The sequence below is a fragment of the Pantherophis guttatus genome, chromosome 2 (genome assembly GCF_059756535.1).
Source record: "Pantherophis guttatus breed Tessera chromosome 2, ASM5975653v1, whole genome shotgun sequence".
NCBI classification, from domain to species: Eukaryota; Metazoa; Chordata; class Lepidosauria; order Squamata; family Colubridae; genus Pantherophis; species Pantherophis guttatus.
In genome coordinates, this window is record NC_142064.1 from 204,359,974 (window position 1) to 204,372,519 (window position 12,546).

The 12,546-nt window shown below is 40.8% G+C and overlaps 1 protein-coding gene across 4 annotated transcripts in view; it reads right to left on the reverse strand.

Annotated features, from left to right (window-relative positions):
* GPRIN1 (G protein regulated inducer of neurite outgrowth 1) overlaps positions 1–12,546 on the reverse strand; it is a 71,773-nt gene that overhangs the window by 18,955 nt on the left and 40,272 nt on the right. Inside the window, exon 1 of one of the 4 annotated variants that reach the window (XM_087887553.1) lies at positions 7,940–8,055. The exons of the other annotated variants lie outside the window; for them this stretch is intronic. The gene's annotated coding sequence lies outside the window, so the exon portion shown is untranslated. Of the gene's footprint in view, positions 1–7,939; positions 8,056–12,546 lie in introns of those variants that run through there. 4 annotated transcript variants of the gene reach the window in all.

Sequence of the window (12,546 nt, forward strand, 5' to 3'; positions counted from 1 at the left end):
CATGGATCAGAGGGGGCGTGGTTCAGTGGTGGGTTGTCCCCGGTTCGCACCAGTTCTATAGAACCAGTAGTAAAACCGGTGGGAGGCTCCATCCACTGACCCTGATGTCATCAAAACGCTTCTGCGCATGTGCAGAAGAGCATGCGCGCCCGCATGCTTTGCTCACGTGTGCGGCCCCATTGCGAACCGGTAGTAAAGGTAAGTAGAACCCACCCCTGGCGTGGTTTCATGTGCTGCATGCATTCCGCGGATGGGGTTTCACTTGTTTGCACGACTGGGGTTTCTGGCAAGCCAAGGATAGGTGCTGGTCAACGGACTGGGAGTTGGGGACCCCTGCTCTACAGCCTCTACAAATGGAAGAATTTCTGGCTCCGCTGTGAGGAAAAAGAAGCAACACTGATGGGATCACCACATTCAGGATTGCTGAGACTGTGATGCAGCATCTAGAAGGAATAATTCTCACACCTACAACTTAAAATATGAATCTTGTATGTAGACAAAGCTTTCATAATAATAAAAAAATATTGATGAGAGAGACACACATGAGAGAGGAAACAAAAAATTATAAGAGAAGAAGGAAACAAAACCACGCTACCTTTCCTGGATATCCACATTAGTAGAAGAAATGATGGCAAATCTGAGACCAAGTTCATAAAAGAACCCTCAAACTAACCAAGTGCCTCACTATCAATAACAAGAGAAATTTTCTGAAAATTATTTAAGTGTACTGCAGTAACCTGCAGTGTCAAAAACATCCAGCAACCTGGAATGTCAAAAAGAGAAAACAAACCACCTATACAACATCTTTCTACATGACAGATACCCATGCTTTATCAAAAAGTTCCTGACTACATGAATCACCCCAAAATTAATACAACCTATGAAAAGGATAATGCTCCTCTACAGTATATCAAAAACATCTCCAAGACAACCAACAGACTACTACAATTACTTGCTATCACAGTAGAACACAAACCAACAAAATTCCTCCAAATTACTTTAAGCAAAAATTGAGCAAAGATTCCGTAACCAAAGGAAACAAAAGCAGGAGTCATCTACAACAGGGGACTCCAACCGCCGGCCCATGGATTGGGCACTGGGCTGCGGCATGCCAAAAACCAGGATGCACAAACAAGCGAAGTCCCATCCATGGGATGCAGGCAGCATGAGAAACCATGCCTCCTCTGATTCACGGAAAAACCTTTCTCCATGGAACCGGTCCCTGGTGCCCAAAAAGTTGGGGGCCACTGATCCACAACATACATACTGTACAATGTGAAGACTGTGGCAGGCACTACATAGGACAGACAAATAGAACACCGACAGGTCACATATCCACAAATATCTACTGGCAGTCAAAAGGCGTGATGAGAACTCCTTAATATCAAAACGCATGGACGCATTCAAATCAAATCCGAAAATGCTACACAATTCCTGGATGGGTTAAAGGTTTCCCCTGTACACTTGAGTCCAAGTAATGAGAGCTCACACCAACGTGTGACGCTCGGGTCTTGAACTCAGGCTGTCAGCTTTCCAGTTGACAAGTTCAGTGTCTTTAACTGCTGACCCACCACAGCCCTCTTCCTGGATACTTAGCATTCTCTTAAGAAATCTCTTCCTGGGAAAATGTTCTGGTTGACAGAAAACATAAGAGGAGGCTGGTTACTAGAAGCAGCCAAACAAAAAATTAACAATTGAGCATTCCCACTAATATAAAATGGAGAATGCATTGTAGTTGGAACATTCTGGAAGTATGTAAGGATATTTGGCAATAATTTACCCAGAACTTATTCTTTAACCTGTCTGATACAACAAAAATGGGCTTAAAGGAAGACCCAAAGGTGGTGTTTTTCAGGAGGCAACTGGACTTTCTTATTCCCCACCATCCAGTCAGAGCTGAAGAAGCTTCTTGGATGAGAAGCAAAACGTCTTCAAAAGAAAAACAAGAAAGTTCAGTTGCCTCATTTGGGACAACCATGACTTGGATGACTGAAAATCTCCACAGACACTTAACAAAAGAGATAGCAGAGGATATAACTGAAAATCAGGCTACTTTGAAAATGGACTTAAAATCAACAGGATACAAGAATGATATTGACAAAGATGTTACATAGTACCTATAAATAGAATAGAATAGAATTTTTTATTGGCCAAGTGTGATTGGACACACAAGGAATTTGTCTTGGTGCATATGCTCTCAGTGTACATGAATGAAACTGTCTGAGGTTTATTAGTTAAAATGGATATACAAATAATATTTTTAAAGCGTACTTGGATTTTCAGTCAGAAAAGGGACTTGGACAATTTTATTACTTTGGATTTAGAAAAAAATCATAGGTATGTTTTACCTATGAAGGAAATGCTGACAAGGAAAACAGGGAAGAAATCAGCTTTTGGGATATTATCTAAAAGGAATAATCAAGACCTTTAAAACTAAAACAAAGCTTTAAAAAGTTTGCTTATTCAACCAAAGTTAAACTGTATATAATCCTCTTTTTTCTAGCAGCTTTTAATGGTTTTTTTCTAGACTAGAGCTGAATGATAATGCTTTAAAGATTTGTTTATAGCTAAGATGTGGGAAGAAGAGAATTTGGTCGTATTTTTAAAGAAAGTGGTAAGTGATGGTATTAAAACTGAGAGGAGATGAAGAGAAGATGGTAAGAGATTGATTTGTGGGACATCATTTGAAGAGATTAAAAATAAAAAAAATAATTTGCTATTTCTAGTAGATCAATGGAATCAAGTTTGAATTAAGGTTTTAAAGAATGTTTATAGATTGGAAGAATATTTTATTTGTATTTATTTGTTTGTATAACTGCAAACACTGATGGTGATGTAGACAATTCTCTGCCAGGTTATTAAGTATATGATTTGTGAGTATTTTAAAAAGAAATGCATTGGCTTAACAGGAATAGCATGACTTTATCAAAACTAAGTCGTGTCAAATCAACCTGATCTCTTCTTTTATAGAGTGACCAATTTAATTGTCCAAGGAAATGTAGGAAGCACCCACCCCTTTCCTAGAAGAATGAAATATTTTGGGAAATATTAAAAAGGCAGAATATTATGTTTCCCTGGATGAGAAATGGAGAAGCATGTTTTAAAGACAAAGCAGCTCCCATCTTCCTGCCCCCACCCTTTGTCAATGGGCCAGAGGCAGAAACTCAATCTTTCTCAATGGACCATCATCTGCAACACAATAGGACCTATCTAGCAACAGAAACTCACCACATGGCACCTGGGAAGATTACATCAACCAGCAAGGCTAGCTAAGACCCCCACCCCCTGGGAGTCTGACAACCAATCAGGATACTCTTCCTGGGGCCCAGGAAGTTCAAAGCCAGAGAGGGCATAAAACCCGGGGACTCACTGCGTCTCGGCTCCTTTTTCTGTTCAGAACTCAAACCATGTGATCCTGTCCACCATTAAACCATCTTTCCAAGCAGTCTCCATGTTTCCAGTGTCTTTTTCCCCACTTGGAGCTGAACCCAGAAGGATATTTCTTCCTACAGGAATATGGTCGATAATGTATACACACACAACTTTTCTCTGACCAAGCCGCAGTTGTAATTGAGGTCTGTCGGCAGCAGTCAGAAGGAAAGCACTGTGCCTGATAGCAAACTATGAATTAGTTAAACTGACAACTGATTCCCTTTATCCATGAAATAAAACTTTTAGGGCACCCAGTGTCTTCCTTTCCAGCTATTATTTTAAAGAGGACGGCGGTAGATCTGGCTGTTAAATTCACCGCTGGTCTATCCCTTGAGAGTAGTAGATGAAACCAGGCCAATCAGACAAAAGTGTTTCCTCCTGAATGATTTTATCCGTAGCTAAAAGGTATTCATAGTACAATTTAAATAATTTACCAGTTTTTCAAACAGATACAAATATAAACAGACAGATTTCCCTAGAACAACAACAACAAAAATGAAGACAGCTAAGGGAAGTATATATCCATTAAAAAAAAGCATAAATACATCTCAGTGCCAAGCTGAGAACAGATGCAAATCAATTGCTGCTTCCTCTGGCACATGCATGGCTGAGAATGCAATTCCTTTCTCATTACTTATATTTGTCTATGATTCTTTAGGCAGTCACCAGTGTACGCTTTCAGCTGCTCACACACAGAGAACTATGAACAATGATTCAATGCTTATAGCAAACAGGTTGCTGCCTTCATGACCAGAAGCTACCATCTAGGTAATCTGCTCAGAAGCTTTCATTTATCACTGCATGTTTATCCTTTCCAAGTATCTGTTGAATGACAGAGAGCAGCAAGCTGCAGCTTCTCTGAGTAGCAAATGGTTGAGCTGGCACTAAAGCTACATCAACACCAGCCATTAGCAGTTGGCTTCAGTTAGAAAAACTGAACCATGACTATGCGAATCAACTCCAAGGCAAAAGCCACAGTATGTCTAGAATCAGGCCAGAAGCAGATACTACAATTTGGAACCTCTTGATGGTTTGAATTTCAACCTCTTGAGGATGTAGTCAGCTTGGTCACAGATTGGAAATCCTCGAGGTTGTTCACAACTTCTAGAAAGTACTAAATTGCCTAGCCTTAAACTAGGGTATAAAAGGAAATATCATCCAAGGACTCTAACAAATGATGCATTATTATTTGTTGTCAGCCACTCCTCCTCTCTCACATTTGTTTGCCTCAACTAGCCTAAAGCTTCTTATCTATTTGATACTACAATAATAGAATTTTTATTAAGGTTATGTCATGATCAGGACCAATGTGAAAAAGATTATTTGGAGCATATGGCTGTCTCATCTGTTGGCACCTTCATCAATAAAATGTGCTTTTTCTTGGGCTTGCATAGCAACAATCACACAAGTTTATGAAAAAAATAAATTAAAAAAAAGTAATTGCTGGCAAGTATGACTTGAGTACCCCATGTGCTCTGAATTATATTTTTTTTCTCTTCTGAATTGTTACATAGCTCAAATCTTGGCCATTTATTAGGTTTGAAGCCAATGAACTCTTTTGACTGCTTTCTGACATTAAAGCTGCTGGTACATTTTCTACCCTCCAGAGTTTAAACTCGGTGTCTTTACTTCCCACCGTTTCTACTGCTTAATAGAAGCCCTCCTTTATTCTTTGTATGGTCAATGGAAGGTTCTCAGAATTCCTGGCCTGGGAAATTCCAGCTCCCCAAGCAGCTCTCACCCCTGTGGTCCTGAGTTGTTGCTGAACAACTCTCAATATCCCTTATCATTGGTCATAATGGCCAAGACTGCTGAGAGTTGTAGATCAGTAACACTAGTAGGGTCACAGCCCACTCCTTATTATTTGTTATGAGAGTTCAACCTCTCATCACATCAAGACTGATCAAGACTGTAGTCATAACAAAAAAAAGTTCTTTAGAAAAATAATAAGAGAAAGCTAAACTAAAAAAAAAAAAATCAGAACAGAATGCAGGATACTGGTGGAAGGAAAATGGAAATCTTCAGAATTGTGGTGGTAGGAAATTAAGTGGAATATTCCAGCGTAAGATGAAAATACTGATTGTAGCCCTGAAGAGGAAACATATTGCAAGTTACAGGGATCTAATCTAATAATCAAGAACAAAGTTTCTCTGCAAAGTTTGCACATTTCCTTAAGAAACAGGCCCAGATGCACATCTGATAATAAACTCTGACTTCAAGGAAGGTTTGAACTTCAGCCAAGCAATTGGCTGTTGTGCATGTGTTTCCTTCTGAAAGGATGCCAGCTGGGAGGGTTCCCTTAGCAAGCCAGCTGCACAGACCACAAAAAAGTCATTTGCTACCATTAACCCACAGTCTCTCTTCAATTCTTATCCAGTCCCAGTAAAGCTGCTTTGCTTAACAGCACATTTGCAGCAATTAAAATATGCCTTGTGTTATTTAGCTATAATCATTCCACAGGAGGACAAATACATTGACTAAAAGCAAAAGCACTTACTGCACAAGCTTAATTTCAAATTTTACTTGTTGCATGAACACGTCAAGGGGAGTAGAAGGAGGTTTATATGAGGTTGCTTCATCCCAAAGGAAGGTACAGTAATGGTTTAATGCCATATTGTCTTGAGTGGGCCAAGCTGGCTTGGAATTCTTAAACTTATTTATCACATTTTTACATTGCCCATCACACCTAAGTGACTCTACTCTGGGCAGTTTACAATAACATATGTTCCCAGTGAATATGCCAGGCATCCTGTTAGGATGGGATGGTCTATGCTTATTGGCATCAACTTTTCAGAACCCCAAAGAGCAGTTTTCCTTATCTTGAGGTTCTGGGGACTGAACCTGATATTTCTTTGCAGGCAAAAGGTATGCTTTTCCTTTTAACTACCTAGCTTCAATTCTCCATCTACAACAGAGCATTTCTCAAGATTTTACTGAACAATTTCCAGCATCCCTCACACCACTCCCATTGGCCACACTATCAGGTACTTCAGTATTATTTGTAGAACCATTGGTTCTTTTCTCTTTGATCTATGGTAATAATCATAATCAGCTAATCCTGTTTTTTCCTAAGGAATTCTAAGATAAAAACTCACAAATAAAATGTCTACTGTGTCCTCTTTCTGAATTGACAGCACCCACGATGGAATCCTTAATACTGTAGCCTTTTATGATTTCAAACCTGTAGATTCACATTCAGGTTTCCTATCCATATTTCATAAGCAACCTCTCTTCTTTCATGTGCCTTGTTTACCCACATGCACACACATGCAAACCAAACCTCCAAATCAACAGTCAGAAAAGCCAAATCTGGCTAGCGAAAGGAATTCAGTGAAGCGAGCAGCAGTCAAGTCAAATCCCTGCCTGGCGGATGTCAGACCGAGAGCTAAGAAGCCAGACAGACAATGGCTTAATCGTGTGCGGACCTGGGAAGGCAAGAGGGGCTTCGGAGCAAAGCTGTCGCCGCTTGGAGCTTTTCACGATGGCTTGTGCGGTATGAAAGCAAACATGATTCACTGGGCAGTGGAAAGGAAGAGGGGGAAGAGGACGGCGCGGCGGTGGTGGAATGATCGGCAGGGATCAGTCGCCTCGGAAACCGAGCGGGCGACCCGGAGGGAAATCGATGAATGGAACCCACAGCACCGAAGAAGCGACAAGAAATACGCTCCTTTGATCGGCAGGGCGTGCACAAACAAACATATTCTCCAACTACCTATGTGTGTATACACCCAACGAGGGCAGTCTCGCACACAGATGGGGAAGAAAACCTAACGTAATGTATCCAGCCCACGCGAATTATTTTACCCGCGGGGAGGGGGGGACGCGGGCAAAACACACGCGAGCGGACACCGTGAATTAAAACCACAAGCCTAAATACGCGTCTTCCTACCCCAAGGTAACTCGCGTTTCCCAATACGCGTCCTTAGCGCGTACAATGGGGCAACGGAACCAATGCAAATCCCCCTCCCCCCCCAAATACACGCATGGCCGTCAGTAGACGATCAGGCTGCCGCGCATATCCAACTATTTTAACGGGAGTGGGGGGGTCTTCAACCAACCCGATTACGCTCCTGTCAGATGCACACACGGAGCTTCTGAACACACAACAGTGGAGAGAATCCACTCCTTCCCTGATCGGACCGATGATGCCCACGCCATATTCAGGGCCACTTTCTCGAGATAACCTGTAGGAGTGAGGATCGGGAGCAAAGATCCTCGATTTCCCCATCTCCCCTCCTGCCTGCCCCCGAGGGATGGCTGGAATCGGTCTCCGAACAAAGCCAGCTCAGCTACAAACCGCACGTGTCTTCCTTTCCACTATCGCCGCCTCTCTCCCCCCCCCCCACCACCACCACCCGCGGTGGGCAAAGCGCGTTAGGCGCTTCCAAGTCCATCGCGCACCTGCCTGGGACCCGGAGGGGAGCTTCTCCTCTCCCGGGTGCCAATCAGGCGTGGCATCGACTCGCCGTCCCGTCGGAGCGGGTTTTTTTTTTTTTTTTTTACTTGCCGGAATCTTGAGCTGACCCAGGTGCGGCAGGATGGCTCTTCTTGTCCCGCACTACCGTTCCAGGCGCTGCTGGCGACGAGAGTGTGAGGCTGGGAGCATGCGTGGAAGAGCCAGGCGTTTGGTTTCTGGGCGGGAGGGGAAGGAAAGAGAGAGGGAGAGAGGGAGGGAGAGCTCAGGCACTTGAACATGGAGGTGCATTACTCCCGCATGAGGAGGAGCAGGAGGAGAGCCTGGTTCCTTCTGCATACCCTCAGGAGCCCGTCCAGGAGGCTAAGACAACGGAGTGGATCTTCCTCAAGCCCCTCTCTACTTAAGCTATCAGCGCCATTAGCCCAGTAAAGCAGGCCTGAAAAATGGATTTCCCTTCTCCCCTCCTTTTCTCCAGAGTCTCTGAGGAAAAAAAAACATGTATTTGCAGATGGAAGAAGGGGAGATCTCCCAGTCATCAGAAGGCAACTCGGTCCTTTGTGACAAAATAAGATGCACAAGCCTTTCTTTTTTTAAAAAAATGTGAGTGTTAGAGGTTGGAAGTGATTCCTGCTTTGGGAGCAGAGGCCAGTCAAAGGAGCAGGAAGGCCTTAAAGGAGCAGAAGAGCAAAGACAGGTCAATGTGTTTGGAAAGGAGTGAAGTGATGCACGCTCTGAGAGACTGCAAGAGCAGCCTCATCACCATGGATTCTGAGAAAGCAGGAATCTCAGCTGGATCCAAAGGCTGAACAACTTGTATTGAGAAAGAAGTGCTTAGGATTTTACTAAAAAACTTAAAAAGGTTTTGTGGCTTGGTTTCAATATAAGTGAGGGGTTTCCCCCCCCTCTCTTCCTATTTAGTTTTTCTTATAAAGCAGAATTATATGAATGCTGTTAGTTTTTGAGGAAGGCATCATAAAAATGATTTGACTATGATATTTTGAAAATTTAGAGAAGAAGAAAGCAACTACCTTTCCTGGACATCCTGATCAGCAGAGACCACAATGGCAAACTAGAAATGCAAGTCTATAGAAAAACCACCCAAACTAACCAAGTGCTCCACTACCAAAGCAACAATCCAACCTCCCACAAGAGAAGCTGCGTAAGGACTTTATTTAGATGAGAGTCCAAACACACTGCAGCAGCCCAGAACAGTAGAAAAAAAGGAAATAGAGTATCTATGCAACATATTCCAACAAAATGGATATCCACACAACTTTATACTTTATACTCAACCCAATACAGCACAACCACACAAACCTAAAAAGAATTACACCACCATACATCAAGTATATCTCAGAAACCACCACTACTAGAATCGCATAAGCCAACTAAAGCTCTTCAAAACATCCTAAGCAGACCAAAAGACCCAACAACCCCAGAAGAAAAAACAGGAGTCATCTACAATGTATAATGTAAGGACTGCCACAATCGCTATGTAGGACAGACAGGCAGAAGAACACTGGCAAGAATGCATCCACGAACAACAACTAGCAGTCAGAAGATATGATGAAAATTATTTAATTTCACAACATATAGACAGATTTAATCATAGTTTCAATTGGGAAAATGTGACCATGCTAGACTAAGCCAAGTACAAAATCACCAGGGAATTTCTAGAAGGCTGGCACACTGACAAAACAGCCATCAATAGACACATAGAGATTAACAACATCTATAGACTATGCAAAAGAGACTATCACCCAGCCCAAAAAGAAACAAAAAGACCCAAACATCTCTCCACCAGCAATCACATCCAGATCAGCACAAATTAACTTCAAGGTTAATTTAGACCAACAGTCAAGTAAACGATACCCCAATAAAGAAACTATCAAAGAAGCCAACAGCAAACAGCCCTATCAAAAAATTCTAAGACCACCCCCATCAACATTGATAGGCAAGCCACTAAAATATAAACCCACAGCAAACAGCACGCCTTACTAGCACTGATGATGATACCTAGTTTGGGTAATGAAATGTCTGCAAGAAAAGAAGTTTAGAGAGCACCAAGGACCCCTGATGAAAATCTACTGAATTAAAAAAAAAAATCCAGTAAATCATTTAGTACCTAAGCTTCATTTCCTGAAGGAAGATAAGAGGACCTTATTTTTTATTCTGGTCAAGGGGTTGAGCTAAATGATCCCTTCTAAGTCTAACATTATATGATTCTGTGATACTTTCCAGCCTTGCCATTCTATGGTCCGCATGGCTGTTGTAATAGAAATACTGAAGAGAGGCAGCTATGTGGTCAATTCTAAGAATTGAAAGAAAGGTTAGGGATTGGACAATAATTATCCTCCTCACCATAAATAATCCAGTTTTTTTTATAATTAGCTAATAAATCAGTGAATGAATGGCCAGGGGCTTGCATAAGAACATAAGGAAACTATGTAGCTGGATCCTTCCAAAAGTCTTGAGGAAAGGAATCAGTCTTTGTGATTGATTTTATTGGGAAATTCTCAGCAAGAATCTATTAGAAGATTAAATTGTTTTAAATTTAAATTAAATTATTAATTTAGCTTGTATGCTTCCTGACTTTCAACAGCTTTGGGCAGCTTACAACAATCAAACAAAGAAATTACAACCAAACCAATAAAACATACAAGATAAAGATGCAGTAAAGTGAAGGGAGGGCCTCACTCTGGCTTGCCAAAGGCCTGGGTGAATAGCCAGATGATTGTTTTTAGTATTTATTTTTTTCCTTTTTTTTTTTTGTTTTAAAGGTGGTGTGCATTTATTTTAGAAAATGACAAACAGCGACAATGTGTCTGCCTCTATCTATCTATCTATCTATCTATCTATCTATCTATCTATCTATCTATCTATCCATCCATCCATCCATCCATCCATCCAATCTATCATTTATATTATCTATCATTATTTTGTGTACTGTACTGCACTGTACATTAGTTTGTAGTAATTTACACTGGGTAACATTTGAAGATAATTTTTTTTCATTTGGAACTGTCCTTTTATAGTCATTCCCTAGCTAATCACAGTGAAGTTCTTACCACACAGATTCTAGAGAGGGATCATTCCCCACTCAAAATAAATTTCTCATGCCTTGTAAAAAATAGTAATTGATACATGTGAGTCTAGAAAACTATTTCTATTTTTTTAGAGTTGTCCTTTTTATTAGTTTATAATATAAAATATAAAAATAATAGGACAAATAGGGGAGGGAAAAGGGAAAAAGAAAGAAAAGGCGTTGACTTCCAACGCCTTTTGGTTCAGTAGAATAAGAGAGTAATACCAAACCTCAACTTTTTACTTTTACATAGTAGTATAAATTAGCCATTTCTATAACAACAAATTATCTAATTGGTGAAACCTAAAGTCAAAGTTTCATTTTTTTTCACCTCAAGCACAAAAGTCCAGAAGCAGTTTCCAAGTAGAAACAAAAGTAATTATGTTTTTTTTTCTTTCTAAAGCTCTGAGACTGTTATTCCACAACCAGTGGCATTGGTCTTTATCCACAGAACCAGCTGCGGTTCCAACCCTCAGTCCATGGACTGGCATCGGTCCACGGCATGCCAGAAACCAGGCCGCACAAACAAATGAAGCCCCATCTGTAGGATGCAGGCAGCATACGAAACCACACCTCCACAGAAAAACCTTTCTCCATGGAACCAGTCCATGGAGCTCAAAAGGTTGCGGGCCACTGCAGTGGAGGATGCTTATTCGACAACAGAATAGTTAAATGCAGTGTTTTTGAACGGCTAAATCAGCCCAACTTACATCATATAAATACTTATGTTAGAAAATCCTCAGATCAGGGGTGAAATGTTCCTGGTTCAGACCAGATCGCCCGATCCAGTAGTGATGGGAGCAGGTGGTTCGGAGAACTGGTAGCAAAAATCCCTGTCCACCCCCATACCCAGCTGAGCCGCGCAATCATCAAAGGCTTTTTTTTCTTTTAAAAGCATTTTTTCTTTGCTTTTAAAAGGCTCTGACGATCCCAGCTAAGTTGCCTGATCGTCAGAGGCTTTTTTTTCTTTTAAAAGAAAAAAAAATGCTCAGCTGGGATCGTCAGAGCCTTTTAAAAGCATTTTTTAAAGAACCTCTTTGGCTGAAGAGGTTGTAGAAAAAATGCTTTTAAAAGTAAAAAAAAAAAAGTTGGCCACACCCACCCAGTCACATATACCACACCACCACCACCACCACCCCGCACCAAGCCATGCCCACAGAACCGGTAGTAACAAATTTTACTGCCTCAGATGATATTGAGTTAAAGGTGTTTGCTAAGGAGCAATAACATGAGAGATTTATCATCAACATCCAAAAACGATTACTGAAACCAAGGGCAGGTGATTACTTTTACCATGGCATTTTACATATTGGATTATTTTTGTTTATGTAATAAACAAGCATCAAAAACTGATGCATTTGTTCATTCAGGTTTCATTTTATAAATCAATCACACCCAAATGAAACTTTTACTTATTTATTTATAGAAATAATCCTTATAATAATTTATAAATATATCATTTATATATTAATAAACTTTATAATATAAATTAAAATTATATCCTGTTGCAATCATACAAAGACTCTTTGCAGCACCCATGAAAAATCAACAGTAATAGATGTGAAAAATATAAATACCTAGTTAAAAATGCATAACAAAACTAGAGAAGGCA